Below are 25,837 nucleotides of genomic sequence, written 5' to 3'. Positions count from 1 at the left end.
AAGCTTCATTTCTGTCTCTAGCTATGTGAAGCTTCATGAGAAAGTGATCCGACATGCTCTTGGAGGTATCAACACCTAGTAGCACAGAGGGGGGAAGCCAGTCCACCACCTGATGGGAGATGTAGCACTTGTCCAGATGGGACGTCATATTGGAATATTGGAGGCTTGTGTATGTCAAATCGAGAGAGCTATTCCACAAGCCTGCATTCCACAAATCAAGTAGCACCCATTTCTTGCAAAATTCTTACCATTTGATCTTTCAAAGCTAGCAGTAGACTAGCCAACCCCGTCTTATACTTTTGAGCCTCCACCATGTTGAAATCACCCATGGTGGATGAGTCTTCTTTGAGAGGCTGCTCCCAGAGATTAACCCAAAGTTTGGCTCTCCCCTTGGCATCACAAGGGGAATATATGTTGATAACGGAGGACTGGCCTGCCCAATTGTTAGCAGCAAGCTAATACGGATACTTCTCTTTGTAAAACATTTATTATTTTGATAAATCGAGAATATTGTAACTCCTATTTTCTCGGATAAACTTTGTAATTAATGAGCCGCGGCTACAAGCTTCTAGATTGTATCAGCCAGTCGTCACCCAGCTTTGGTAGAACTCAAGATTATTAGTTTTGACCACCCAAAAACCTTGGCTAAGGTATAAAGGCCAATTTTTGTAAGTTTTTAATAAGTTTTTGGATAAGAAATACACAGCGTGAGCTAACGGCGCTCACTTCTCTCCTTCTCGCGCTTCCTACTCCCTCTCTGGTTGTCACATTGCGATTGTGTTTGTTGCATTGCAACCGCAGGTAAGAGCTCTACGCAATGACGTAAGCCATTCATAATATTTCGTAGCTTTTGGTGTCGCCGACCCGCGTCCTAATTTAATCATAACTAGAAATTTACACTTTTAAATCAAAAACTAAGCATAGGCGGGTTATTGGGGCATCATTGCTAAGCATTTAGATGCATTCTGGGTCGAAAATGACTAGGTCAAAAATCCACTGCTGCTAATAATCGCGAGATTGGAACTTGACCTAAAGTAGGGTTTGAGACCATAAGCATGTGTGCTTAGGTCTTATAAACTGTTCCTAGAAGTTTCGTTACGTTTGGATGTCATTTGATGCTGTAACGGATGTGATCTGCTTGCTGCCCCCGCTGAGCAATTGGCTTTTGGTGATTTCAGTCACTTGAGTGTAGCTTGAGTTAGATGCGAGTTGTTAGTTGTTTTCCAAGAGATTGACAACCTCTTGTAGCCTCTATGCACTAGTCGAATCAGCTTCGTCCCATGGTTTGACAAATTAATCGTGGTTCTCGCTAATACTGCAATAAGATAGTATAGTGAGGTTAGACATGCGTCCCACATTTGGCGCCGCTGCCGGGGATCAAAGAGACCTAAACTAGGGAAAACAAGAGCATCGTGTGTAGTTGTCCATTAACTACCTCTAGGTTCACCTGGAGTAAAACTTTCTTTTTAGAAACCGCATAGATAAAGATTGTTGTCTTTTGTTGTGTAGAGGTAGCTTGGAAGTAATCATACTTGATGAGTGCCTTTAGGATTATAGATTTAGATTAGGATTTTTAGAATGACTGAAAGGACCGACAAGTCTTAAGATCAATGCCTGAAAAACATAAAAAACACAAGAAAACGAGTGTTTGTGGACACTTTCCACAACCCCATTGCATGAGAATCTAGGAGTAGGGTAAGTAGGATCCGAGGTGGATTTCAGAACATTGCTCACTCCAAACGAATCATCTGTGAGTTGTTTATGTGAAGTTACAGAGTTTCAAGTCTACGGCTAGAAATAGCTCGAAAAGACTCGAATTCACTCAGTCCGGTTGGAGAGTAAGCCTAAAAGTTGTCTGAACCAGTTGGTAAGCTCAAAGACACTTCGAGGTAAAAATTTCAAGAGTTGGCCAAAACTCAGATTATTTACATTTACTTGACATTTTAGGCCAAATTAAGTTTTGACTTGATTCATAAGCTTAAAATAGCTCATGTAAAGACTGTCTTTCAGAAAATTGCAAAAAAGTGCTCATTTCAAGCCTATAGTTAATATCACGCTTATTAACTTTTTTCTCTAAATTGACCAAGGTTCATACCATTGACTCATTGCATGTGTACAAACAACTTTTGTAAAGGCCCAAGAGATTTGGATCCCTAAACTGACAAAAAACTGGGTAAAAACTAAAGTTTGTACTGACTTTTTGAATCTTGCGTATAAATTGGGAGAAAATTTATCCAAACTTGTTGAAATTTGACTCATAGGCTTATGCTGATGTGATAAACATGTGTACATGCTCAGTTGACCAAAAATTTGTAAAAATTTATCAGAAGTAAAAAATTGTGATTATTTATATCTGCCCTATTTTTCAACTTTTTTGACCAAGTCCGCATACCACTAGTTTCACCATGTTGTAATAAGCCCACAAACCAAATTTGGTAACATTTGGATCAGTGGATTGAAAATTGTAACTAAAATTGCAAAGTTAGTCTGCGGACAGATAATTGATGACCATTTGACCAAAAATTGTCCAAACTTGATGAAACTTGGCTAGTGACCTTAACTTAAGGTGCTTAACAGATCTGTGTCAAAGTTGGGGCAAAAACTTGCAAAAATATAGTTGGAGTAAATAATAGCGATTATTTACATCTGCTTCAAAACTTGATGATTTTTCATATTTGAGTATACCACAAGGTCAAGCACATCAAGTAGACCTCACAAATCCATTTTGGTGAAATTTGGGTCCCAAAAGTGAGACTTAAGCCATATTCTTGAAATCAGAGTCTGTGGACACTAAACAGTTGATAAACTCGATCAGATTTTGTCCAAACTTGTTGAAACTTGTCCAGGGACTCTAACAAGTTGTATACTTGTCAAACCAATAAAAAAAGTGCAAAAACTGACAAAAGTAAATAATCGCTATTATTTACTTCTGCTATCCAGAGACATCAATTTTGACTTTTGAACTTGTACAGTGAAAGACCAACATAATATAAAGCCACAGGGAAATTTTGGGTTCAATCGGATCAAAATTGATACATGTACACTTAGTTTTCAGGTTGCAGATCAAACCTTTGATTTTTTGCTAAAGTCGAATTTGAAAGTCAAATTTTTGACTCCCATAGCTCGATTTGAAGTGATACACAGAGACCAATCACGAGAATAGCAAAAACTCTATTGTCTTTATAGAAGAATAGCTAACTTGATCAAATTTGTACAGGAATCAGGTTGCAGATAAGGAATCAATGGCTTGACAGAAAGTTTCAATTGAATCAGGTGGAAATTGACGATAAGTCAATCCAAAGGTAAGTACTCTATCCAGGGCTTCATAGTGGTCGTGTACTAGGAAATCAGGGCATACTCGGAGAAACCTCCAGTAGGGTATCTACCGAAGAAAGTGTGAATCAAGGCAATTCCTTGCACACAATTCCTGAAGAAGTCTCATACACTTTTTCAGAGTCAACATCCGAATTGTCTTCTTACTTGACTTACTCGGAAACTGGAACGACATTGCGCTATAAACATATACTATCTTTTTACAAGACTAACCGTCATGGAGCCCAGGTTTACTTAGACCCTAACGAGGAGTATGCTATTCGCATTGATGACCATGGTATTGAGTTCGAAGAAGAGGTTAGGGCAAACAAACAAGGAAAAATGTACATGGATCAAAACGGAACTCAGTATTTACAAGTCTAAAACCCTGGTGTGATAGACAAATGGGGATTAGAAGTAAACACTATAATCCCAGATATATCAGCAAAAGAAGGACCACCAACTTTAGAATTCGAGGGATATGATCAAGTAGACTCGAAACCTTTGAAACGGCTTAGTACGGACAATCCTAGGAACGGAGTCTATTGTTGGGAAGATAGAAACATAAAAGATCTTCTGTGGACTTCCCATGCCAAACCAAGACAATTAACGGCCATGAAGATCATATATATCTTCAAGATCAAAGATAAGGGATTACCATACCTACCGACTTACTTGTTTAGAGATTGTTATAACAACAACTTTGTTATGATGACTCTTGAGGAGGTAGAACAAACCAAATACCAAGGGTATTCCATATGGGATTGGATATTGGGGCAAGGACACCGTGAGAGATCATCTGAGAGTAATGTGAAGAAACCAGAAACCACTTTATCATATAGAAAACCGGGTGACACTAAGGCCAGTCCAGAGCTACATGAGTTTCTATTTCCAACAGACCGCTTTGAAGGACTTGAAACAGGACCAATTCCCAGAAAATTGGGAGTTGAACCAAACAGACGCGTCAGACCAACTGATTTTCAAAAATGGGTCAAAAAATACAATGGATCAGGGGATCCATACGACCACTTAGCAAGCTTTAAGCAGAGCACAACGTATGTTCAATTTCCATACTCAATTCAATGGATTTGGAATGACATTAGAAGGTAAAGCATTGACATGGTTCCAAAACATTCCACCAACGTCAATCATGGACTTGATCTCATTAGCTCAAGGATTTGTAGCTTCTTGTTCCAAAACGGGGATCAAACATAATACGATAGCTCAAGTCTACAGTTTTAAACAGAAACATGGTGAGTCTGTTAGGGATTGTGCAACTCGAATGAAACAATACATTGCCAGATGCCCAGAGATGGAGATACCTGCAGAAGAACAACTTGTATCTTTGTTTCTGGAGGGAATGCTAAACAAAGTACTTCATGCTATACTCTATAGTAAAAAGCATACAACCCTAGAAGCATGTGTGTCTGATGCTATTGACTCGGGAGACAATTGCGAGATCTTCAATGAAGAAGATGTCCCTAAGGATAACCAAAGCGAGAAGACATCATCCACAAAACCAGCACAAGTGGGAACGGCTGCTGCGGCCCCACTCTCAGCCATAGAAGGTATGCTAAAAAGGATGAACGACATGATGAACAACATGCAAAAAGCACCTATGAGGGGACTAGGACAAGGGATACCTCCACAGGGACAACCAATTAGGCCACAAAAATGGTGTGTAATCGATGGTCAATGGAACAACCATGAGACGCATGAGTGCTACTTCAGACCAAAGTATGATGGGAATGTTTAGTACGTGCCCATGAAGCCACAAGGACAACCCATGTACAGATATCAGCCTAATATGGCCCAAGCTCAAAGACCACCAATGGGTATGGAAATACGTGAACCTGTGTTGGAACAACAACCTTCGTATCGAGGACATAATGCAATGCCTGTAAAGTACATGCACTCTGAAGGAGTCATAGATGAACAAACATTAGTGCCTGTTACACCCTATGCAGAGCGTAGTCCATCTACAGTAATGGTAGAAGGAGATTGGTATAATCCACATCCACCACCAATGGAAGAAACTATGACTTATGATCCACCAGAGCTAGCACCAATGTATTATGTAGCTAATCAAGGTGTCAGACCTCCCATGGGAAGACCCATGATGAAGCCTAGAACATGAAACTATCATAACTGTGGTGCAGATGACCATTGGAAAAATGAATGCCCAGAGCCCAAGAAAAACCTCAAACCAATTGAAGCCTATTGCATACAATGTTGTAAAAAGGGAGGACACTTTCTGGAAGATTGTCCTAAAAATCCTTTGAACAAGGGTAAAATCGTAGTAAACTTAGTCTAAGTGATGCCTAGTAGCTCATCAGAGAGTGAACCGATTGTTCCAATCAAGGTAATCACTAGAGCCCAGGCAAAGAAAAAGAAACACAACTCCTCTAATGATTTATAGAACACAAAAGTTTCTTCTCAAAGAATCAAAAGGAGCAGAAGAAAAAGATATGAGATGAGAAAACAAAAACAATTGAAATCGAAGAGAAAGCAAAAAAGATAGCTTAGGACAAGTTGAAAGAAACTGGCAGTGAATTCAAGGAAACAACCGTGAAATCTGGAGGATCCATTCTGGTCGATAATTTTTGAGCCTATTAATGCCACCTTGGAAGCCTACCAAGAAGGACTTAAAGCATGCCAAAACATGGAAAACAAGTGGAAAAACTATCCATCTCCAGACATGGAAGCAGCTAAGCTGGAAGCTTATCAAAATTTGGTAAGAATCATACAAGAAATGTTGGAAAAACAAAAACCCAAGATTGAAAGTATTGCAAAACCTGAAGAGCTTGCGGTAGAAGAAACAAAAGCAAAATCCGATGTGGTGGTAGAGCCCCACCTTCAACAAATGAACCAGAGCTTATAGTGCCGGACATCGAAGATGCCTTAGACGGAATTCCATTCGTAGAGGAAGATTGGCCATAGTATACTTTGGAAAAAAACTCAACTATGGAATCATATTAGGAAGACCTTTCATGCAACAGGTATAGCTTATCCAAGATTGGAAAAACAACTATCTGTACTTGAAGCAACTGGGATCTATAACACGAGTCAATCTACAAGATCACACTTATAGAGATTTCTTAAAAACACCCATCCAAGAGTTTGATTCAGTCTCTTCGGCTGAAACTAAACTCCCATCCTGGTTAACAAAGACACTCCTATTTGGATGTGTGGAGCTTCAGAAAATGGAAGCTTAAGACGAGAAGAATGTATCCTAGAAAGGGACTGTACAGATGAAGCCTATGTACCTAAACCCTTTCCAGAGCATTTGTTTGATCCATTCGAGTGGACTCAAATTTTAGCGACAATGGATGTATGTGTGAATACGTCTATGCCTACTCAATTTTGCAATGAGGATGGCTACGACATAATTCCCATCCAAATGATTTCAATCCTCAACATTGAAAATGAAGATGAGGAACCCAATGACTTAATGAAAGCTCAACAGGTCTTTTCGGACCTCTATTACGATGCAACTGATGAGCTAGATGAACACTCAGATACCTCAGAAGATTCGGGGTCAGAAAAAGAGCATATGAGAGCTAAGTTACTCTTAAAAGGAGGGGAGGAAAAGTTTTTTGACTTTCCAAACTAGAAATCAAGAAGACAAAAATGGTATAGACAAAAGAGAGACACCAGAATTGTGAAAACACAACCTATGCCATCAGTCTCCAGTAAAACACAATTCCTGATGCAGATAGATGCTAATGATTGCGTCAAGGACAAAATAACTGGCAGACATCGTTCAAACAAAAACTCAAAAATGTTTCAAACATCGAGAAAAACAAGGAAGGGTACTCAAGAAAAATCACAGGATAAGAAACCACTCATGACCAGAGTCGAGCGGAAAAAGAAATATCAAGAGTTGAAAAAAGCTCTGAAGGAGATATACACAACCGAAATGGAAACCACGGAAGAGGATGGTAAGGATGTAATGCATGTTCCATCCCATTACAAAAAGTATACTCTTCAAGATCAGAAAATCATAGTTGAACAACCTGTTAGGGAACTACGAAAACAGGGCGAGTCTTACGAAGGGCCTGAAAACGCTAAAACAATAGACTTGGCTGAACCAGGAGAAGAGCCTAAACTTGCTTGAATTGCGAATGACCTAACAGAAGAAGAAGAAAAGATTTTGCTAAGCTTGTTAAAGGAATATCGAGATATCTTTGCTTGGTCTTACAAGGATCTCAAGGGTGTTGATCCAGAAATCTGTCAACATACCATACCCATGAGAGATGATGTGAAACCAAGTAGACAGAGACCATACACGTATAACGAGACATTTGCCTGGAAGATAAAAGAAGAGATTGAAAAACTAAAGGAAGTTGAATTCATTTACGAAATTGAACACACAGATTGGGTGTCTCCAATTGTGGTAGTCCCCAAGAAAAATGAAAAATTACGAGTATGTGTTAATCTCAAAAAGGTGAATGTAGCTACCATTAGAGACAACTTTCCTCTTCCGATAAACTGAGCATGTTTTAGAACGAGTTGCAGGAAAAGAAGCTTACAGCTTCTTAGACGGCTTTTCCGGATACAATCAACTTTTGGTTGACCCAAAAGAACATTGCTTTTGCAACAGAATAAGGTATATTTGCCTATCAAGTTATGCCGTTTGGGTTAACTAATACTCCAACTATCCAACCACATTTCAAAGGTTGACGAGCCATGCTTTCAAAGAATATCTTAGGAAATTCTTAGAAGTATATATGGATGATCTATGTGTACATTCATCAATCCAGGCTGATCATTTTGAACACCTCAAAAAGGTATTCGAAAAATGTAAACTTTATAGGATTTTCTTAAATCCTGAAAAGTGCACATTCATGGAAAGACAAGGAAAAATTCTTGGACATATAGTGTCCAAAAATGGCATAGCTACTGATATTGAAAAGATTCATGTCATTGCTGATTTGCCTAGATCAACAATAGTAAAGGGGATACAAGTCTTCACGGGACATTGTGGATATTACCGATGGTTCATCTACATGTACGCTATAATTGCAAAACCCATGTATAGCTTGATTACGCACTTTGAATGGATTGAGGCATGTGAAGAATCCTTCATGAAGCTTAAGCAAGTTCTCACCTCAACTTCAATATTAAAAGAACGAGATTGGGATAAGATATTCCACGTATATGTAGATGCTTCTAATTTTTCTATCGGTTGTATATTATCTCAATCAGGAGGCAGAAAAATTGACTTTCCTATTTCTTATGCTAGCCGACAATTGAACATGGCAGAAAATAATTACACCACCACCAAAATACAAGGACTAGGAATGATCTATGCCGTTAAAAAGTATAGACATTACCTATTAGCCAACAAGTTTGTGTTCTTTGTGGACCACCAAGCTTTGTTGTATTTGGTCAACAAGCCATGCAGCACAGGGAGAATAGTGAGATGGTTCATCATTCTTCTCGAATTTTATTTCACTATGGTTGTAAAAAAGGCACTACACATCAACAAGCAGATCATTTGTCAAGGATTATTTCAGGAGAATCACCTAAAGGGGTAGACGATGATCTACCAGATGCCTATTTGTTCTCCATAGAAATGATACCTAGATGGTCGAAAAACATTGTGTCATTAATGACAATCGCTCAAGTGGATTCATAAATACCACTTCCTATCACAATCGGATTAATTGAGCAATCGTCCATGTATCAATTACTAGCTGGAAGGCTATACAAAAGAAATCGGGATGGGATATTGCTCTTATGAATTAATCCTGAAGAAAAATAACAGTACCGAAGTCAAGCACATGTTACCATAGTAGGACTTCACTTTGCGGAAGACCAAACTATTGAGACTTGGAGTATTTTGGCCGACTATGAGGAGAGATGTTAGATCTTTAGTAATAAATTGCCCTCAATGTCAAAAATAGACACCCATACCTCATGTAACATTGTTTCAAATGTTACCTATTCGTAAGTTGAGTAATTATTTGGTTACTTACTTATCGAGCCGAACATTTCCTGAGGATATGAGTAAACACCATCAAAGAGCAATTGAAACTGAAGCAAGAGACTATGCTCTTATTGGAAACCAATTGTATCGAAGAGGTAAGGATCAACATTTACGTATTTGTGTAAATGAAGACAAATATATTCCAATTATAGAACAAGCACATGCCGGATTAGCTGGACGTCACTTTTCTAGTGAGACCACCGTAAGAGAAATCTTGATGATAGGCATATGGTGGCCAACACTTTTTGCAGATGCCAAAGAATACGTTCGAAGATGTGATGCTTGTCAACGAACAAAAATGCCAACACGAGTAGATAGAATGCCCTTAAGACCAATGATGGGGACTAGAGCTTTCACAAAATGGGGTATAGATTTTGTTGGACCAATACAACCACCTGCTTATAGAACCCAAGCTCAATATATCATTGTAGCTACGGACTATTTGACCAAGTGGGCCGAGACTAAAGCAACTCAAAAGAATCATGCCAAAACCACTGTTGCATTATTATATGAGTATGTATTCACGAGACATGGACTGCCAATAGAGATTGTCAGTGATTGGGGAACTCATTTCCTCAATGAGATAATAGAGTATTTGCTTAACGACTTTATGGTCATCCATAATAAATTAGCTCCCTATCATCCACAAGCAAACAGACAAGTTGATCATACAAATAAGATTCTTAGCTCGGTGCTGACTAAAGTGGTTAGTTCAAGAAGGACAGACTGGGAAATGAATCTCCATGCTGCTCTATGGGCTTACCGAGTTTCATTCAAAACAACTTTAAATGCCACACCCTTTAACCTTGTTTATGGTCTTGATGCCATACTTCCAATAGAATTTCTATTGCGGACATTAAGGGTAGCAGAGAGTCTTGAGTGGACTGGACATGAATTGTTAGAAAGACTTGAAGATTTGGAAAAGCTAGACGAGCAAAGGCTAACTGCTGTAGCTCATATCTATGCACAAAAGTGGAAACAAAAACAGTTTTTTGATTCCCACTTACTCACAAAGATCTTCAAGAAAGGGGACTTAGTTTAGTCTATTCCCTCAAGCAACACATTCCCAAATTTAAGAAAAAGGAAAACGGACCGTTTATCATTGAAGATGTATCTCCAAGTGGAGCAGTAAAATTGTCCACCCTAGATGGTGAACGAATGGCTAATTGAATTAGTGGATGTCGTTTAAAGAAATACAATTTGCCACTAACCAATGAATTGCTAAAAAGAGTGCATGTAGTCAAACAAAGGAAGATCAAATGATAGCAGGTTATTGATGAAGCCCAAAAGGAAGCTAGGCTTCAGGTACTCAAGCGGAAAGCTACTCTCAAGAGTCAACAGATGTAGATTCCCATCAACACTCTGGAAATAGATGATCGACAATGGAAATTACCTAAAGACGCATTTTCAACAGATGATGACTGGCTAGATGGAATGGACCTGCACATCAAAGTACAACTCAACAATCATAGCACCAATGCTTTGGTCGGCACAGGAGCTAGAGTAAATGCAATCAATTATTCCACATAGAAGAAGGCCACAAGTCAAGCATTGACGGTAGGAATAACGACAATCAAAGGATGCAACAAGAACCCAACTCCAACAATGGGAGTAGTCAACTTGAACGTGATAGTACATGGATGTTCATGTCCTCATCAGTTTGTATACTTACCGGATGAACACATGAATGAAACGATGATTCTTGGAATCCCCTAGATGCGAACATACAAAGCAGTACCAAAATGGGATACAAATCAGCTTAAGCTATTACATAAAGGAGGGCAACTCATTGTTCCAATTTCACCAAGCAAGGAGGAATGGAAAAGAAGCAATCAGCAGACCAAACCACGAAGTAGTCAATCTTCTTCATCCCCTCGACAATCAAATGCTACATTTAGCATGCAAGGAGTCAGGCAAATTTGGGTACCAAAAGCACAACTTAAGGATAAACCGATTCAAATATGGGTGCCTAAAACTTCACTGACAAAACAAAAGAAGGTTCCAAGGGTTAAAAACAGAGATGAGAATCTTCGAGCAAGGAACCTAACATGAAAATGGTTTGGAAGAAAAAGGAGCACTTATCTTCTCCACAAACCGCGAAACCAATCACGCAATGGTGAGTTAAGTCTCAAAAGACTCCAACACACTATGCAACACCAAACCAACCAAGCTACCAATGGCGAGAAAAATCTCGACAACAGTCAAAAGTGCTACCAACAGCTCAAGCAATCAGTGTGCTAAAGCATCCTGATGGTACAATCAAACAGGGAGCACATAAGCTACAAGATTTTCTCTTTGGAAGACATCGGCAAAAAACCTCGACATCGAAAACCCTTGAGTTAATTACTCAAGACCTAGCTCTTGCACATCATATTGGTTTGAATTGCATTGATCTTCATAGCATGGTAGAGCCAACCACGGCTATGCATAGACACAATTCTTCAACCCATGCACATAGTGGTCCCGGTGTACGCCATCTAGGAGGGGTGGAAGGGCACTAAGTACTAAGTACTAAGTAATTAAGGTCAATGTTTGAAGAGGGAGGAAAAAGTTCGATGTTAACCTGTGAATTTTTTGCAAACTAACCTAATAATGCCCTTATAACTCATCGTCAAGGGAAAATTCACAGATAATATCTTCTCGATGAGTGTAATAGTGTATATACTATAAAAAAATCATTAAAAATAATCATTTTTTTGGGTATTTTTCATCATTTTTATTGATAATGAGGCTTAAAAATAGAAAAAGCCAACAAAAAACAATAAAGTTATGTTTTTCAAGGGATTTTCTTAACTATTGGATTTTTAGTTTACTTTTTTAGACCATTTTACTATTTTCTTTGATTTTTTCACATAAACAGGTCAAAACATAATAATAAATAGCTGGGAAGCTCAGATGGAAAAACGGAAGACACGGTGGTGATCAGAAAGACAAGGTGGACAAGCACAAAAATTTCCAATGAAATCAGAAGATGGAAGTGAGAAGCCTAAATTAGGCGGCCAGGCCTACTTTTACAAAAATCTTGCAGAATGAGCTACAGGAATCCGATCAGAGAAATTTTTGAGTCTAATATAGATTTTACGGCCTAGTAGGACTAATGGGGGAATCTGAGGAAATTTGGTTCGAAAAGTCCGGGTATAGATATCCAAGGTAGGCAAAAACCACCTCATTTCCACTTGGAGCCTTTGTAGAGAGAGATTTCGACCTCTTTCGTGCGACTTTTCCGGAGCCCACAGTTGACCATTTTCAGTGCCGTCTCACACGAAACATGAGGGGTAATCTCTTTACTCGACAATGTTCCATTTTGTACGGCCGGTAGCTAGTCCGGTAGCTAGTCTAAAGCCCTAGAAAAAACCCTAGAAACCGAGCAGTGCACGAAGACCTACGACCTAAAACTGACCATAGTGGCCTGCCAGCTTGACCAAATCAGGTGGGATTTGAACCATAGCATGCCCTAACATAATAGAATCTTTCTATACCATCAGATGACCATTCGGCTGGGGTCAAGGGGGTCAAATGCCAAAATGCCAAAATTCCGACTTGGTTCCACAGATGGCTTGCTTATAAGGTCCATATACAATGTATATGATTGGTTTGGTGAAATCCATCAAGCAAAGCCTTCGAAAAGCAGAAAACGGATCGAAGGTTACAAAGCATCAAATTCGACATACAGGGTCAAACTGATTGCAAATGAGTCATAATTGGACAAGTTGCTTCACGACTATGTTGCGGACAAGTCCAAAGCCTCAAAGTTGACCAACCAATCCAACAGGAAGTGTAGTCATAGAAAGCGGTGATTTCAGAGTCGACAAAGCACAAAGTGATGCTGGCATGAACAAACTTGACCAAATTCAATTTAGGACTTGTATTAGGTGTATTGAACATGTTTAGGTTAAAATTTGTAGGTTTTGCAAAGTTTTTGTCACTGTTGTAAATAGTCGCGATTATTTACTTTTGCATCAGTTTTGCTTGGAAATTGTCAAATCATCTCACCTATCATGTGTACACACCTATTACATGCCAAAAATCAAGTATGAGCCAAAATGACCACGCATTACTTGTAAAATTGCCAAAAAATGCAAAGAAGTCTTTGCAAGCCAAAATTTGGGTTATGGACCACATTCCTTGATCCAAATCACTTCATATCTCATACCCAAGGTGTATACAATGCCTAGAACCAATTTGTACAAAAAAATGTCAATTTTGGAAGAAAAGTTAATAATCACGATTATTTACTTTTTGGTCAAAATTGGGAAGTTTTGATATTTTGCCATCATACATCCAAAGTACATGATGTGTTAAGCCCACTAGCCAATTTTGAATCAATTTGGAGCTCAAAATCTTAAATTTCCTTTATATCTACTGTTTTAGAGACGTAAAGCCAAAATTTGGTACCATTTTCACCCTATGCATCCAAATGAGCCCATATTTCACTTAGAGTATGTATTTAGTATATACTTCAAGCTTATAAAGCCAAGTTTGCAAAAAGTTGAAAATTTTCCTCAACTATAAATAATCGCGATTGTTTACTTTGGTTGCAAATTTTTGTTTTGACCACACAGTTTTGTTTCTTGCATGTTTTTATGCATCTTTGCTTGTTCAAAAATTGTTTAGAAGCAAAGTGGACCAAATTGTCAAAATTTCAGTTTAAAAGGACATTTTAGAGAAAATTCTGACAAATCTGCTAACTTTGCACCCTATTCACTGAACAGAAGCCATGCAAGCAGCGGAGAGAGCTAAAAAGAAGCTCAACCAAAAGGAGAAACTACAAGAATTGCGCACTTATCAACTAGACCCCGAGTCAGTCAAAGCAACAAAGGAATCCTACCTCTCTAGAGACATTTGGAAGAGCACCACACTACAGTTTTCAGTATAGCAGGTTCAAAAGTGAAGAGGGGCAGCAAGTAGAGTTGCAATTCCTGCCTAGAGAAGTCTATGATGTAGCTGCCAAACCAAAAACCAAAGAAGCTAACCGCCGTAGGCTGGAGCTCAGGGATTTCTATGAACAAGAGCCTTATGGAGTGGATTTTCAGAAGGCTTATGAGCTTCTATCCACCATCAAAGAAAACGGAACCACACAGATATCCGACACCCAAGGGAACAAGGTCGAAGTAGTGATCACAAATCAGTTAGTGGCAGAGGCACTCAGACTGCCCACAGAAGGAATGACCATGTGATCAAGGGACAAAAAAACCGTAGGCACATTTAGCAAAGAGACAGCCGCGACTACATTCGCCCTCATTCACAAACAAGTGGAAGAGCCAGCCCATTTGTACCACCAGCACTTCCATTTCTTGGCAAAAAGGCCACCAAGGTACACTACACCAAATCACGCAGTGGTCACCACATTCACTCAGGTTCTCAAGTCGACAACAAGGCAACCCGTGGACCACACGTAGTATGTCTTGACAACCTTGAAGGGCACCAAGAAGGAGCACAAAATCGCGTACTTCGGTGCGCCAGAGGTCTTAACTTGAATAGCATATCATGCCATCGGCATGGCCGGCAACCTATCGCCTGCCCCTGATCAGAACACATGGATATTGGCAGCACAACCCTCTCCAAGAGCTACAAGGTAGGTAAAAGATCATATAAATCTGATGAAAAGTTATCTTTGACAGCTCGCCGAAGAGGCACAGCAGTAGTGAAAGTTCTGACAATGAAGAAAAGAGAGCTTGGAGAGAAGAGATGAAAAGAAAAGCTGTGGCCGCACACCAAGAAGAGCCAACTCAAAAACAAGCGTGCTTTGAAAGAGAGAACATGCGTACCAGCACAGTAAGCAAGCGCAAGGGAAGGACCCACAAAAATGGGTATCTGTAGGACTTAAAGGCCCTCTAACAAAGCATCATACAAGAAAAGAGCTGGATGATCCAACTGAACATTTAGAAAGAATGTGCCAAGAGGCTGAAGCTCTAAAGTTGCAGGAGGCAAAAGAAGCTGCTAAAAAAGCCAAGGAGGCGGAAGACCGAAGGCAAGCCAAGGAAACGGCTAGACAAGAACAAAGTTATGGATCTCCCCAACCAACCTCACCGCCTACAGAACAACAAGACATTCCCATGCCTAGCCCACCACCATCACCGGTGGGCAAAGACACCAATGAAGAAGCGGAGCCTGAGAAAGACAAAGATTCCGAGTCCACCAAACCAACAGAATCCGCACAAGAATCTGACCAACACGATAGACAAAAAGAAAAAGAGGCCGAGCCGGAACAGGAGAAGGCAGCAGAGGATACTCAAAGGAAAAGGCAAGTGGATTTGAACAAGAGACTGATAAAGAAGCAGATGCGGAAAAAGAGTCTACCACTGCACATGAGACATAACCTAAGCCAAAGAAGAAAGAAAGGCCATCACCTAAAGAGATAGCAAGGTTGGAGCCAACAACCTCTACTTCTACTCAGCCAGAAACTGCCGAGGCATCAAAGCCTCAGGATACCCAAGAAGAAGACCGCCCATCTACCTCTACACAAGAACCACCAGCAGGAAGCCACACCTAAGGTTGCAGGCACATCTCAGCTGGCAAATCAAGAGGAGTGGCAGTGAAACGACGAGGTAATAATCCAAGTCAATGAATATGCACGACAGATGCAAGAAATGACAAAAAGACTCCGCTCAGCAACATTAAACCGTAGCACAAAGGCCAAGGAACTTGAGATGGTGATCGACGCTCTCCAAGGAGAGTTGGAAGACAAGATGATTGTTATCACTGATCTTTAAAGGCAGGTGCAAGAGTTGAAGGCAGAAGCGGAACAACATCAGTTAGCCAGAGATAGGCAACAAAAAGAAATGAAGGAGTTAGGTGATCTACTCACCAAATTATCTGATGCCTGCAAAGCAAAAGATGAGCAGCTGACAGAACAAATGAACTTCTTACAACATCTCTGTCAGTTCAAAAAACTCAGGTGCAATTAGATGTTGCCAATGCTTCTCTGAACAGAGGATCAATGATCATGCCATTTTCTTATGGTAAATCAGAGAAAGTCCAGTCGTGGCCTCGAATCAAAGGAACTGACGAAGTGTACAAGGCACTCGAGAAGAAAAATAGAGACAATTGAATTGGAATTAAAGCTAGAACAATCACAGTGCAGGGACCTGGCATTGATGCAGATTCACAGAGAGGAGGAGCTTCTAAAGGAGATAGCAGTTTTAAAGCGGATTGATCAACTCCTCAGAGATGGAAAACCAGGCACGTAGGAAGAGGCAGGCACTTCAGAGACGCCACAAATTCACGGCATAAATTTTGAAAAGTTGCAGGAAATCTTCTATGTCCAGCATAAGGTGGTTTGTGCAATAATTAATGTACGAAAAGATTTAGTCACACACAATTTTTGTTTGAAATAAAGGAAGTTTTCTTGAATAGTGTATTCGAGAAATGTTTGTACAGAATTATCAAGCATGTGCAACCATGTCGTTTTGAAGTCATCGTCATGTGCATAAGTGTCAGGCATAGTGTCAAATGAAGTTCCTGTAATGGTTGATAGATGATTAAGTGAGGGTCGTCTACTCAAAGCATCGGCTACAACGTTTTCTTTACCAGGTTGGTATTGAATGTTGGGCTGAAAACTTTGAATAAAAGCGGCCCACTTAATATGTCTATCATCTATTAAAGGCTGAGAAAGTAAATATTTGATACTTTGTTGATCAGTTTTAATGATCAAGTCAGTACCCATTACATAGTGTTTCCAGATTTTCAATGCATGTACCACAGCAGTCAATTCTTTATCATAAGTACTGAACTTTATTTCAGACGGTTTGAATTTACGACTTTCGAAAGCAATGGGATGGTTATCTTGCATAAGGACTGCACCAATACCTTTACTACTAGCATCAGTGACTACCACAAAGAATGGTCGTTCAAAATCAGACAATTGCAATACAGGTGCATTAGTCAAAGCATGTTTAAGTGCATTAAATGAGCTTTCTTGCAAATCAGTCCATTCATAAGGCGTGTTTCTCTTCAACAAGAGAGTCAAATAATGTGCTTTGTAAGCAAAATTACGAACAAATTTCCTGTAATAGCTGCAAAGACCAAGAAAAGATCGTAGCTCATGCAAGTTTTTGGGTCTAGGCCAGGATTGAATGGCTTCAATTTTCTTTGGATCGACATGAATTCCTTTACCCGATACAATATGTCCCAAATATTCAATTTCAGATTGGAAAAATGAACTCTTTTCAGGATTCAAATACAAGTGATTTTGTGCAAGCAGATCAAATACACGTGTTAAATGTTGCTTATGGTCTTCTTCAGATTTACTGAATACCAAAATGTCATCAAAAAATACAATCACAAAATCTTGATGGTCAATGAAAATTCGATTCATCATGCGTGTGAATGTAGCTGGTGCATTTGTCAAACCAAATGGCATGATAAGAAATTCATAGTGCCCAGTTTGTGTTCTGAAAGCAGTTTTGTAGACATCATGTTCAAACATTTTGACTTGGTGATATCCTGATTTAAGGTCAATTTTGCTAAAGATGTTTGACCCTTTCAGTTTGTCTAGTAGATCATCCACTCTAGGAATAGGAAACCTATTCTTAATGGTGATCTTGTTTAAAGCCCTGTAGTCGATACACATAGGAAAGGTTCCATTTTTCTTCTTGACAAGAAGTACTGGAGCTCCGTATGGTGAACTACTAGGTCGGATTAGGCCTCGGTCAAGTAAATCAGTGATTTGAGTTTGTATTTCCCTGTGTGCGGTAGGATTTACATGATAAGGTGCTCTACAAGGAGGTTCACTACCCGGTATGATGTCAATTTGGTGGTCTTCTGGGCGTGATGGTGGAATTCTAGGTGGGAGATCATGCATGAAACAATCTTTAAATTGTGAGAGAAATTCATCGTGTGTGGAGTTACGTGAAGTTTTAGTTTCAACAGAAATTTGATTTACCAATACTAGATATGTTTTCCCCTGTTTTCGAATTGCTCGTTTGGCTTGAGTGTGAGAGAGGAGTGGAAATTTTTGATGTGCCAGTGTTGCTTGGATGGAGAATTTTTTATTATTATGAGTGAGAGACATTGTACGTGTTTTATAATTAATCAACGTGTCAAATTCATGACGAAATGGCATTCCCAAAATCATATCGAGTCCATGCAATGGTGCTACCAAAAATGTACGTGCTTGTGTGAATTCACCAATGCAAACTTCAACAGTGACTTGAGTTTTACAATTAAAACGTTGATTATTAAAAACAGTTTTGACCTTATGAGGTGATGAAATTTCAGAGAGTGATAGTTGTTGTGCCAATCATGTGGAAATGAAATCATGGCTACTACCATCATCTAGCAGAATGGTGACATTTTCACCCTTAACAGTGCCTTGCACTTTAAACAAGGTGTGAGGAGATATAGGAGTACCTGAGGATGGGTTGTCATCGTTATCATAATCAGGGTCATATCCCTCACCGTAGTTAACTTCCACTTCATTGTCGTCGGGTGTAGCATCTTCGATGAGGTTAAGAGTAGCTCTGTTGGGGCGGTTGTTGTTGGAGGGTTTCTGATTTGAATTCCTGTTGACTCCATTTGAATGGCCATTGGATTGACCATTGCCCTTAGCATAACCATTTGGGCACTTATCTGCATAGTGACCATATTGAAAGCATTTAAAACACTTCACCTTTTTGTTACCATTAGAATTTGGAGGAGAACGCTGGTTGAAAGGATGTTGGTCGCCTCGTTGCTGAGTGTTGTTGTGGTTGTTGCTCGTATGAAGTTGAGCAGTGGTAGGAGGATTGTCAAATCTTCGTCTTTTGAAAAAAGTACGGCTTTGGTGTTTACTTCTGTCAAAGTTAGGTGAAAAAGGAGGTCTCTTGTTGCGGTTAGTGTTAGCAGGTTGATCAGTGTGAGAGGAATGTCCACCTTTCTTCTTTTCTGCGTTGAGAGCCAAGTTAATGGCCTTTGACAGAGAATCTGGTTCGAACATATCTACCTCAGCACTAATTTGTAGTGCCAAGCCTGATATGTACTTTTGCTTCAATTTCTTGCGACTAACATGTTCAATAGCTTGCAATTGAATTAGACAATTCCAAAAACGGTCAGTGTAACCCTGTACATCTTCATTTCTACCCTGCCGAATTACATCCCATTGACGTCGTGCTTTAGCTTTGTACTGTGTTGGCAAAAATTGGGGTAAAAACACTTTTTTGAACGCATTCCAGGTGCGTGGTCTTCTTCCATGTTGTTTGGTGGCGTTCCACCACAATGCAGCGCTGCTAGTGAGATGATTGGATGCACACTTTACCATTTCACGCTCGGGAAAGTCTTCATCATGAAAGTAGTCATCTAACTGACTAACCCATGCTAGAACCGTGCTAGCATCTTTAGTGCCATCAAAATCTTTGAAAGTGAAGGCTTTTTTTCTAATTTTGTTTTTCTTGGGTGCCGGTGCAGATTCGGTGCGTGCAGAATGTAATAATTTATCTTCAAGTTCTTGCCTTCGCATGCGTTCATATGTGAGTGACTGCTGCAAATTTTGAAGTTGCTCTGCAATCGTGGGTGCATGAGGAAGATGTGCCATGATTGCGTGCTTTTCTTTTTCTTTTTTCTTTTTTTTTTCTTTTTTTTCCTTTAAAAAAATAAATAATTAAATGGTAATGCTTAAAAAGGCTATTTGGTGATATTCACAGATGCAATATGCGGAATAAAATAAAATAAATAACAGAAATGTAATGTACTTAGCTGAAAAAGAGCGGTGGCGTCCAGTCCAGAATGGCGATGCGCTAGGAAATTGCCAGAGAATAGACAGTCCGACGGTGTGTCACCGAGCGAGTTGAATTTCGTGGCACCCGATCTCCCGTATCTCAAAAGCAATGGCAATCAGCAATCCCGAAAGACAGCCGAAGATTTTTTTTATTTTTTTATTTTGAAGGTTGGCGGCCCAAGAATTCTTAATGAAGGCGGAGTATGTGATTTTTACGGTTGTGTTTGTAGTGGTGCCGACCAAGGGGTGCAAGGCTTACTAATTGTGTCCAAAGCCAAAGTGTTGAGGATATTGAAAGGGTGTTTGTCTTCTTTAAAGGTTATTAAGCTTGAAGATGAAATGGACGGTTGACCACTGAAATACCTCTTTGAGCTTAACTTTAAGTCTTTGAAGTTAACTTTAACTTTTAAGTTTGCATGGGATTCTCTCGAAGAACAACTCAAGCCAAAAAAAATTGAGATGGCGACCTCTAGAAGTTTTCCAGGCTACAAGACAAAAGCAAGAATTGATGCATAAACTAAGCCAATACTTTTGACAGTATTTTCTGCAGCTTTTGATGAGGTTGACATTTAGCTTTTCTTGTGTGCAGGAGGGTGTTCTCGCAGATTGTTCTCGTCCGTATCTTCATGTATACGCAAGCTTAGCGAGTGCTTAAATTTAACCGTTGAACATACCCGTTCTTGATCATCTTGAAGCCGAAATTGAAAATTGATTGCCGATTAGCCACCAATTAACAATCGAGTTTTTCTTCTGTGAACTCGATCAATTATACTTCGAATTTCCACGAACCCTTGAATCCTTGAATTGCAAAGTCGATGAATTGCAATTGGGATTTTGTCGATTAGACAAAACTCCTTAAAACTGAAATCTGGTGCCGATTAATCCTCGAACCTGAGGCTCTGATACCACTGTTGGGAGAAGAGGGGGAGATCGACCGCTTAAAGTACTCAACATAAGCTTTCAATCCATCACCATCAAATTGTCCACCTTTTTTCCAATTTCCAAGCACACACACTCACCTAGACTATGACACACACACACAATAAACAGAGAATTGATATAGACAAGCTTGTAAGGAGGTGTAAGAGATGTGTAAGAGATGGAGACTAGATTAGAGAGTACACAGCAAAATAACCATAGCTTAAGAGAGTAGAGAAGAGAATCTACAAGAGAAAGGCCTAAATCTAGTCCCAAACTCCACGGCACCTCTCTTGTGGAGTTGGTATTTAATATATTATTTTTTGAGTTTGAGGTGCCAAAAATTGAGGCCCCTCTTTTACAACCACTTCACTTTTGTAAATGAGTGAAGCTCATTAGTTCTTGCATGACCCATAAGGGGAGTTCCCACTACAAATATTTACAGAGCCATAGTGGCTTATTGAAATGAGATTCTAAGATACTGTGCAACTATAAAATGGCCAAGAATAATTGCCGTCGCCTCTTCATCAACTCCCCGCATTCCACTCTACAAAATCATCATCAACTCAATTAGTAAAATAAATAGACAACACATAATTAACCATTACACCCAGCTATCCCAATTGCAGTTAACCACTACAACAGGAGGGTGCCCAGTCTCATAACAAACTTACAACCCTGAAGGCAATGGAAAGAGTGAAAAAGGGAATCCTCCTATCATCAAAGCTTTGGCGAAGGCTTGTGAAGGAATAGTTGAGTTGACGTGTAGCCAAAGTTGTTGCCATATGCTTTGTGGGCTGATCTTACAACACATAGCTTAGTAATTAGATATATGCCCGCGAAGCTGATGTATGGTCAAAATCTATCAATGCCAATTGAAGATACAATTCCCACATGGAATGTAAGAGGGGCTTAGCAGAGAAGAGCTCCTTGCATTGCATATAACGAAACTAGAGAGAAGACTTGAAGACATTGAGGCTACAAAGAGCTACTAAAAAATGCAAGCTTGAAAAATAAGGACTACTTTGATAAGCAACACCGGCTCAGGAGTGTTGGTAGTAAGAACTCCGTTGGCAATATAGCATCAGTCCATATTCATAGCTATTTTGTAGAAAACCTATGTGCTAGGAGATTTATTATTTAAGTTTTAAGATGCATAAGTATATTTATCATAATTTACATATGCATATCTAAGTATAATAATAGGGGAAAACATCATTGGTTCTTTCTTTTTACTATCCCATTATCACCTCACACTCTAGCTAGATCCTATAGCTAGTGCAATTTCTAGTATAAATATATACTATGAATTTTTCATATTTTTCTTATATTTCTTTTTTGTAGCAACTAGGAAGGTATCAAATCCTAGTGGGCCACTAGCTTGCTTAATTTTATAGGATGCATCTATTTTTCTTACATTTCTTTTTTATAGCTACTAGGAAGGTATCAAATCCTAGTGGGACACTAGCTTGCATAAATTTATAGGATACACTTATTTTAATCCGTTGTCAGGAGTTTTTTGGAGCAAGGGATTGCGCATATGTACATATACATGCATGGCGCATGGAATAAAGGATTGCCCATTTTCCAGAGCCAGGTGGTTATGTGGGGCCCACATGTGTACAGGTAGGACAGCATGTACATAGTGCATCGATTTTCACTATTATCAATACTAGTGTGTTTTTTCTACAATAAGGAGGAGTTGATAGCGCGTAAAACTTCTCGAGGAAGCTATCCGCGGGCCGACGACGTGAGGTCAGTAGGTGCGTCAGATGGCATCTAGTGGCGTCAGGAGGGCGAACGAGGTCAATATTTGCACGCGGATGAGGACGGACACAACGTGGGTGTTTGCTTGTGAGAATTATGCAGAAAGGTCATCATGAGGACCTTTTTTTGGGGCCACTTCATGTGGTGGCGAGATGCATTATTGGAAAAAAGCTGAGTGCCAGGTGTGCGGATGATGCAAAAAGGTGACAACTATGCACTGCGAGGTCAGCTTTTGGCCTGTTCGGGGTTCGTTTGAGGTCATCTAAAAGGCCAAGGGTGCCCAACTAATAAAGCTAAGTGTGGGAACTGAAAAAGGGGAGAGAAGACCAGAAAAAATGTGGAGAAGAGAGGAGGAACAGCCGCAAGTGTATTTTTTGGGTTTTTGGAGCCTGTTTTGGCCGTAAACTGCTCATCCGATGTCGGATTTGAGCACTTTGACATTGTAGACTGGGGTTTTGGGCCGTTCCGGACGCAATGGAGCTATCCATTTTGCCAAATTCCTCACTCTTTTTCTTCTGTTTTTCTGTGTAATCTTCTCCGGTGAGTGAAGCTTCTTCTCCAATTTGTGATTGTATCTGGTATCTTTTACCCATATTGTGTGAGATGTTTGCCCCATTGGTGTTGGCCCAAGATCCTTTGTATCTAAACATCAGAAGTTCTCCTCTTTTGAGCTGAGTTTTTGTGTGTGTGTGTGTGTGTGTGTGTGTGTCTCTGTGTGGAGTGGGCAAGTGCATAGTCTCTCTCCTCTCACTCCAGAGGTGTGTTCCCTGTCTCGGCCAGGTGTGTTGTGTAAGCCGAGTGGTGCCCCATAGCGTGTGTGTGTATCTTCCCAAGAGTGTGTGTCGGGTCGTTATAGAGGCGCTGTGTGTGTTTTCATCCCGCTCACATTCTTTTGGCGCCCCCACGGAGGATCTTCTTCGAGTACCTTCTGCTTCGAGCTTCGAGCTTCGAGCTTCGAGCTTCGGGATTACAGGTTGCTGGTTGCAGATTACAGGTTACAGGTTACAGGTTACAGGGACAGGGACAGGTACAGGTACAGGTGATTCACACAGGTACAGGTAGCTGGAGTACAGTGATATACTAGCAGTGATGTCACTTGCAGTTGTTGTGGGAATGCATCACTTGGCGCCTATTTGAGCGCATTTTCTGCTGGATTGTACGTTACTTGTGGAAACTGCCATTGTACGCATTTGTGGAGCCATACTTGGTTGTATTTGGCAGTCCCAGCCATTTCTGAGACTTGGTCTGGAAGATAGTCATTTCTGAGACTTGACTATATGCGATTTGCATTAGCCTTCGTGTGAGGGTCGATAGCGTGAGGTTTTTATTGAGCTAGGGGATTCTCAAATGTGGAGATCCTTTCGGTGATACAGGTAGCTGGAGCACTCTTTTTGTGACCTCGCCATAGGCTATGTACTAGTGAGTCCTACTTGATGCTCGGGTTCTATTGTTGGCAGTTTATGCATACAGATATAGTCTATATTTTGGGTTCCTACTGCTCTACTTCTGGGGAAACTCTGTCGAAATTTTCCCATGTAATGATGGCTGGTTTTTTGGTATTTTGAGCCATTTATGCTGTTATGCTGCTGAAATTTTGGCAAAATCAGAGGTTGAGTCAGGTGTGCCTTCTTGGGAGCTTCATGGTTGGCTTTAATGGATGATCAAAATGGCCCTCAGTTCACTCCTTTTCATTTAACTCAAAGAATTCAGATTAATGTTCATGTGTCCAGGAAGATCTTTTTCCAGCAGCACATAGTCTTTATGTTTGGGCCAAGAAGATTACGAGAGATCTTGGAATGTCCTTTGCCTGTTGTCATTCCGATGATTAACTATGAAAACTCATTTGATGTGCATGTGTTTGTCCTTATCTAAAGTTGAGCTCCATTGAAGTTTTTGGGGATTGGGTAGTGAAAAGTTTTGGGTTCTTGCACGTGTGTTTGAAAGGGTTCTCAAAGCATCATAATTTGGGTAGCCATGGCTTTCTCTTATCCGGAGTTTCATGGAAGAAGTGATGAAGATGTGGAAGAATTTTTGGAAAAGATGGAGGTTGCCTGCATTAGCAACCAGATTCATGACCCTACGCAAATGTTATGCCTTCTCCAAATTTGTTTGAAGAATGATGCACGAGTTTGGTCTAAAGCATTTGAAGAGGAGTTGCGTGTGGCTGATCCACCTGTAAGGTTGAGTTGGGACAATCTACGACATGGGTTGGAAGTGGAGTTTGTTAAGATAGAAGATCCTGACAAGGTGTGGCAAGAAGTACAGGCTTTAGTGCAAAAGGAAGGTGAGCCAGTAGATGCATACATACGTAAGTTTTCGTTGGCATGGGAGCGAATGTGCAAGGCTTTAGCACCACAGGTACCCCCGCCTGACATGATGAAGAAGGACAGGTTCTTGGCTGGTCTTTGGGAGAATATACGTTGGAGAGTGGAGCTAAAGAAGCCTAGGACATATGAGGATGCACTAGAGGTAGCAAGGAACAAAGAGTGGAAGCTGAGGAAAATGAGCTAGTTAGGGGTGGAGTCTTTGCCAATGAGGTCTGAATTTCAGCCTATAGAGTCTTTACAAGGGCGCATGTCGGTGGTTCATCATGAACCAGTAGTTCCTGTTACTACTCAGGTTATGCCAGCAGTGGTCACTACAGCAATGCAAGATGATGGGCTAAGGCAAGACATGAGGCAAATGGTAGATTTGATGAAGAATCTCAGCCTAAACATGCTAGGTCAAGTGGGAAATAATCGAGGTCGAGGGAGGTTTGCAAATCAGCCAGGAGGTGAAGAAAGGCCTAGGAATGGTGTTGGACAAAGCAATGGTAGGTTTTGGAGGCAGACGCCCACATGTTATAATTGTGGAGAGTTGGGTCACATCAGCCCGCAATGTGATAAGCCACCAAGGATGGGGGGAGACATGTATCCATTGCCAAGACAGGTGCTAACTAAGTCAAATGATTATGGCATCGAAATTAAGGGAGACGAAGGAACCAGTGGACTGACCCAAGAGGAAAAGGGAAAGACAAAAGTGCTAAGTGTAGTCACCTTGGAGAAGGCATCAAAGCTAGAGGATACATTAGTGATGCCTATTGGGAAGAGGACCACAGAAGATAAGGAAGGAAGAAGTGCCCCAGGTCCTAGTAAGAAGAAAGGAAAGAGCCATGA

Source organism: Adiantum capillus-veneris, chromosome 27 (genome assembly GCF_014529385.1).
Source record: "Adiantum capillus-veneris isolate H3 chromosome 27, ASM1452938v2, whole genome shotgun sequence".
Classification (NCBI taxonomy): Eukaryota; Viridiplantae; Streptophyta; class Polypodiopsida; order Polypodiales; family Pteridaceae; genus Adiantum; species Adiantum capillus-veneris.
This window is presented reverse-complemented; position numbering follows the sequence as displayed.